Genomic DNA, 7,371 nt, shown 5'->3' on the forward strand with positions numbered 1-7,371 from the left:
TGGGTTTTTAAAATTCTTAATCATGTAACTTTATTTGCTATAAAACTCAATTTTGCCCATACATTTTTAGTATTTAATTTAAGGGGAAGTTATCAAAACGTATTGCATTAGTTAATTAATTATTTAATTAACGATTACTTGAAAAAATGTGAATTGATTTTCACTTCTTAATATATGCGGTTTAAATTTTCCCGCCACCGTCTTTGAAACATTGCAATATTTCACGAGACCTTGAAAGTTTCATGAAACTTTTCATTGAATAAAAGTTTCATGAAATTTTACAACCCTATAGCTGATGTGCCAACTACACTGACCTTCTTGACATTTCCACCTATCCCAGACTGATTATTACGTCATGCAGCAATACTCAATATTGCGCGGAATATTTTTCGTCAATTTTTTATTCTATGATATTGATTGTTGGTTCGCAAAATGTACTATTTTAAGAAAATGTTATATTTGCTATGCCGCACGTCAATAAAAACACTCAATTGAAAAACACTGGCATGCATGATGCGCAAATGTACGAACGTACACATGCTTACATAAAAAAATGGATTCAAAGATCCGAGCAAAGACCCAAGTAGGTTTACAGTTAACATTATTATCGAGCAAAATCTAATGATAAAGTTGCGCATAATTCTAAAACTAAAAATAAATACTCACAAAATTGAAATTTAATTTCAATGTTAATTTAAAATTTAATAAATATATATATTTTAATTCAATTCAATTTCATAAAAAAAAACTTTATGTCCTTTCAGGGTACGAAAAATTGTAATTTTCGTTCAGAGTGATAAATTTACATCAAACGTATGGTACAAGAAAAGTATAATATGGAGAAGCCTAAAAATATAACAGAGGATTCTTTCACGGTAAAATGAAAGCAAGAAACCATGAGACTGGAAACGTAAAACGTGCCTACATGCCATTTACGAAAAAAACACCAAACAGAAGTCTTTAAATATACCTATATTTAGATATTGTAAAATCACGTTTTATAAGTAAAATAAAAATAAATAAAACAACTTAGATTAAAGCAAAAAGGAATTATTTTTATAATTTTATATTTATAATTAATTATTTACTTAATTAATCGAGGAATTAATAACATTGGCCATTGTAATGCCCCTTTAAAAATTTATTTCCTTTTTAATTATTTGAGTGTTATCAAAAATGACGAATGATTTCCTGTGTGACTATTTAGTCGAAATACACCGGAACATGATAATTGATAATATAATCGAGTGCTGTAGAATTTGATATATTATACGATATTATCATTAGCAACCTATTAATGACATTTTATTGCACTATCGAGGTACACAGATATTTTTAGAAAGGGGGAGAAAATGGAATATTTAAATTAGACAACAATAGTCATGTAAAAAATTATATTAAAATACTTAAAGTCGATGTTATAAAACTACAATCGTATAAAAATAGCGAATGAACACACAAAATAGCCTTTTACGAGTCGTGCATAAATTACGCAAATGTTTTTTCTTAAGTTTGAAGCGTGGACCCCCCTTTTTAGGGTCCATGAATGTTAACTCCACCTACTTTCTTTCGTAATTTTGAAACCTATTTTTTTCTTATGAATTAATACAGTAGTTTAACCAGTCCCCTGCAACGACTGTACGTTAGCGTTAGTTCGCCAGTGGGCTAAGTGAAGCGTGCGACGCAAATGGCGCTGGGAGTCTTTCCAGCCTGTTTTTGCATGGCAGAAATTGGCAAAATTAGTTCGAAATTAATTTAATTTATATTATTCGTAATGACAATTGGTTTTACGCATAGCATAATTAAAGCTCCATATCTTGTTAAATATAAGAGTAATAGTAAGTGAAAAAAATCGTTGAAATAGTCTTTTCTAGCTGCGGGAACTTGTGATTGGTTTCAATCGTAACTTGGAGTAACTAAATTTAAAGTATTTTTCAACTCAAGAAACAAAATTAAACTTATAATTATACTAAATTTTATTATTGAATTCCAAATACGTCTATCAAATTTATATGAAGTAGTTTTGTAAAAAATAAGCTTGAAAAAAGCATGGTGATACAACAAATTTATTTTATAAAAAATAATAAGAATTAACAATGTCAGATGTTGGTATAAATTAGTAATTCGTTAGCAACAGTAGTCCTAATATAATAACAGATGATTTATTGGAATAAACGAATTAATCAATTGATTGAAAGATTAATTAACTTAAAAAACTTAAATTTAAATAAATAAATTGAGAAGTTATAGTTTTTATTTATTTTTAAAAATCTTTTTATGAAAGATTTAAAAAAATAAAGATATCGTTTCACTTTAAGATAACATGTTCCATATTTCTTATAAAAATACATACAGTTTTTATTAAATTTTTTATATTTACGCGAAAGAATTTTAAAAAATAAAAGTATAGTTTTAATTTAATTTAATTTTTGACCGGGAATTTTACAAATTTTTAGAGAGAAAAAAAGTTCTCTCCAAGTTTGATCTCAACAGTTTTTAAAATAACCAATTGAATTTTAATCCTTTTCAATTATGACATCATTCAGTTTAAAATGCGTAATCAAAAAATCTTCTACTTGAAAAAATTTCTATTTTAAGTTTTAAATTTTAATTTAAAGAACTTTAATATGCAGTCTTGAATACTTGCATATTTAATTTAAAAATTTTTTTAAATAAATCTGTTCTTTAAGTATTAAAAGGGAACCATAATTTATTTGAAAAAAAAAAACGATTCGAACTCCGTTCAAAACTTAGGAATTTCCAGATTTTAACATTAAAAATTAAACGTTTTCAATTCGAAAGTTTTAGTCATTTAAAAAATGTAAGCTTCTCATTTAAAATTTATCAATTATTTTCAATTCATTAATAACCTCATAATAATGCATTTTTTATCAAATATTGTTTCAGTCTAAAATATTCAATTTTAATCTATTCAATTTAAAATTGGTTTAATTAAGAAAAAGAATAATTATTATATAGTTAGAAATATTTCACTAAATATTTAAAAGTAAAAATTTGAAAATTAATTGTTTTACATAGAAAGCTTTGAATCTCTAGAATTTCGGAGAACTTTTAAACTTTTAACGTTACAATTTTAATTGTACTATTAAAAAAAATGTTTTATTTGTAAATCACTTTGTTAAATTTTGACGTATATATAATTAATGAACACTTATTATTTATAGACAACATTTGAGTAATTTTAAGAGATATTTAGAAGTTTTGAAAAGTTTCAAAATTAATTTTGAACTTGAAATGATTTAATTTAAAACAAAATGTAGAAGCTTTCTGAGAATTGTCAAAGGAATTAAAATAATAAAAACATTTTCTTAAGATTCTTAGAAAAACTGAAAATAATTTTTAATTTTAGAATTTTTTTTAAAGAGAACATTCAGAAAGATTTAATAAGATTTCTAAAATTGTTAAGAAAGAATCTGGAAGATTTTAAGAATTTTTTTTTAAATTTGCAGGATTTTCTAAAAATTGTAGGAAACATTCAATTCATTTCATAAATGAAAATAATTTAACTTATAATTTAAGAAGTATTTTTTTTTCAAATTTAATTTTTAATTTTTGACGTTTCTACCTTAACATTGTTTAAAATAATATAATATAAAAAATGTAAAATTAATTGATTCTTTAATTTAGAGCATTAAAAATGATAACGCGAATTAAATTTTAGTCTGAATTTTTGAACTCATTAATTTCTAAAAGTTAAAAATTCTTAATTTTGTAGTTTATCTGAATTTTAATAAAAATTGTTAAATTGAAAAGTGTTAGTTTCTGAACCGAGAAAAAATTGGGAAATTATCGGGAATTTTTTTCTTGGATTAAAACGGCCACCTTGTTATTAAAATACTTAGTCTTAATTTTGTTTTTAATATTTCTACAAAATAATTTTAAAATATAAAGATATAGTTCCAGTTTAAGATAAAATATTCTATAATTTATATTAAAATATATAGTTTTTATTAATTTTGTTCACAATTCAACGAAAGAATGTTTTTAAAAATCAAAATATCGTTTTAGATAAAGATGAAATGTTTAATATTTTTCATTCAAATATGCACACTGTACTTATTGCAATGTTTATATTTCTGCGTAATTTTTTTGTTTGAAATGAAGATAATTATATGTAAAGATATTATTTTATATCTCACAAACAATTCAAACAAAAATATTAAAACATTAATTGCCAATTATTGTATAAACAACACTAATATTAAGACTATTAAATTAAACAACAATCAATTATTGCAACTTCCAAAACAGTGACTCCATCCTCTGAAATCGTGTTTCGCTCCCACAAAATATCTTGTGTAAAAAAAAGTCTCGCGCATGCCGCATTCGGGTTTTACAACAAAATTTGCTCTTAAGATGACTTTTTTTCAGGCTCTAACATTTTCTTTGCCTTCTGGCACATAAAAGAAATTAAATTTTTTGGAGGAGCTGTCATAACCTGATATTTACGTGCAGGAGTAACACAACGCATTCCACCTATTTTTGTTATTTTAGTGCAAGCTTTTAAAGTAGTAAAATTAAAAAAAGGTTCACACTTTAATTTGTCATACACAAAACCGAATGCCATTGCGAAAAATATTAATCAAATTAATTTTTCACTAATCTTTCCTATGCTTGCCATATAAATATAGTCTGGAAAGACTCGCAGCGCCTAGGGCGCACGACTGTGGTTCTCACGCTTCGCGTTCGATAATATATTTACCACGCGCTACGCGCTCGGTCTTTGTATTTACCCCACACTTGTACACATAACTTTTAAAATTAAAGGTCAAAGCATCGACAACTATAATTTGGTGATTGTGAATTCTCTTTTGTTAAAGCTCCTTCGGCTTAACGTATACATTTGCATAACTTATCTCGTGCTTTGCACTCGATTTTGTCTAAAATGTAAACTTTTCCAGATCATGTTCAACATTATTATATTAAGTGTATATTATATTTATTTATGTACGCCAGGCTGGTACTGCTTATTCAGATAATGAAAAATAGTGCACAAATTTTATTTTTCATGATTACTTTAATATTTGCACTCATTTTTCTTCTCAGCTACCCTGAAAAATCTATCATTTCAAGAAATTCATAATATACATTGGTAATGAAACATATGTATTTTCATTCATTTATTTCTCTAATTAAAAATAATTTATAAAAAGTGCACATCCTATAAAGAAAAAACAATTTTGTTATTGAAATTTTTATTTTAACTTGGGTCGCTTTTCCATCAACTTAATTCTTTTATTTTTATTATTTTTTTATAACAAGAGTTTATAACAAATTTCTTTGTATTTTTTGGCTAAACAACTTTTTTCTTCATTTATTTTCGTCTCTTGTATCGTTTCTACAAAAATTGAATTAAAAATTTTTGATCTTTTTTTTACGATTGAAAGAAAATGTACTCATCCTATCTAAAAATTTATCATAACAAATTTCTATATATTTTTTGGTTAAACAAGTTTTTTCTTCATTTTCTTTCGTACCTTGTTTCGTTTAATTTTTTTATTAATTTATTTTGAATGTTAGTTTTCACCATTAAAACAAATTCTATCAAAAATTATTTATGACAAATTTGTACCTCTCTTTTGGAAGAGCAATTTTTGCCTATTCATTTTTTTCATAGCTTATGTCGTTTGTTCAAAAATTTAATTTAAAAAAACTTTGGTGAACAGTAACAAATTTGTCAATATTTTATGAGTGCACAATTTTTTTCTATCATCATTTGTCGTATCTTGCATAGTTTGACCGCAAAATGGAATTTTTTATTTTTTATTATTTTTTGTGGTGGTAGAACTGGGATTTCCGACTTTTCAAGAAAATTCAAAAGTTATTATGATAATTTTGTAGGACATTAAAAAAAACATTGTTGTTCTCTTGACTTTTTCTTTATCGTGCATTATTTGGCCTAAAATGTACATTTTTGTTTGTTTCTTGGAACTTTGTAAGTGCTATCACTCTGGTAATATTTTTTTTTATCAAAAAATGTCAACCAGAGAAATTGTTTATCTTTTTTAGCACTATGAATAACCGTAAAAGGATTTTTCTAATCTTGAAAAAATAATTTGAAAATTTTCAAAAAACGCTTACTTTTTGAATTTTTATCCAAACTAGCTGGCCAACGAACTCCAATTTTATTTTAGGACACTAAAAGAGAAAAAAAGGCCAAGCCAAAGTGTCAATTCTTTCGAAAGTTATCGTGTTAATATACTAAAAAATCTACAGACATATATACAAACCGCCAGACAGACACATTCGTAAAAACCTGTTTTTCGGATTCAGGGAGTCTCAAAACTTGAACATTTGACAAAAAAAGGAGGGGGAGAGGCAAGTTTTACACAAATATAAAAATTCTCTGATGACAATTTAAAGAGATTTAAATTTTAAATTAAAAAAGTTAAATTAAACCAAAAAATACGAATTTTAAAGCAAATCGTGGAACCCTTAACGAAAACAGATTCATTTGAAGAAAAAAAAAACCTTTCATTTTTAACCAATAAAGATGAAATCTCTACAAAAAGAGGATGAATTTTGAAATAATACATTTTTTGAATTATTTATTTTCCTGTTTGGAAAATGTAATAGTTTAAATTCTAATTTAATTTTAAATTCAGAATCATTAAAAAAAAACTAATTTCCAACAAGAGTTGATTTTTGGATTAAATAGTTGAACTGTTTTCCAAAAATAATTTAATTTTCAACCTAAAAAGACGAATTTTGTAAAGAACTACGAGATTTTATGAAATTTTATGATGTACTTTGTTTTCAGTCAATAAAGAAAACAATTCGATCCAAAATTTTGAATTTTCATGCCAAAAAGACATGCTTTCTACAAAATAGTTAAAGTTTGAACTAAATTCTTGAATTTTCAAACAAAAACTGAGTTCAACCAAGAAGATTATTTTTCTACCAAACAGGCGAATTCTCAGCAAAATAAATAAATTTGATCCAGGTTTTTACAAAACGATCGAGTTTTGAAGTCGAAAACATGAGTTTTTAACAAGAACAGTTAATTTTAGCAAAATAGTTAATTATTAAAAAATGTGTTAAATTTGCAGTTAAAAAATCGATTTTTAACACACAAAAAACGAATTTTCAACATAGAATAAATTTTCAACGAAAAATCTAATAGTTAATATATCAACTACCAAATGTTTTTATTTTTTCCATCAAAAAGTTACATTTTTTTCATAAAGACAAAATTTATTTTCTACAACAAGAAAAAAATAATTTTTAACAAAATTTTTACTAAAAACACGAACTCAAGAAAATACATCAGCTTTGAACCAAATAATTGAAGTTTCAACAAGGATTGATTTTCTATAAGAAGGCGAATATTAAATAATATAAATTTTTAAC

The sequence above is a fragment of the Belonocnema kinseyi genome, chromosome 7 (genome assembly GCF_010883055.1).
Source record: "Belonocnema kinseyi isolate 2016_QV_RU_SX_M_011 chromosome 7, B_treatae_v1, whole genome shotgun sequence".
NCBI classification, from domain to species: Eukaryota; Metazoa; Arthropoda; class Insecta; order Hymenoptera; family Cynipidae; genus Belonocnema; species Belonocnema kinseyi.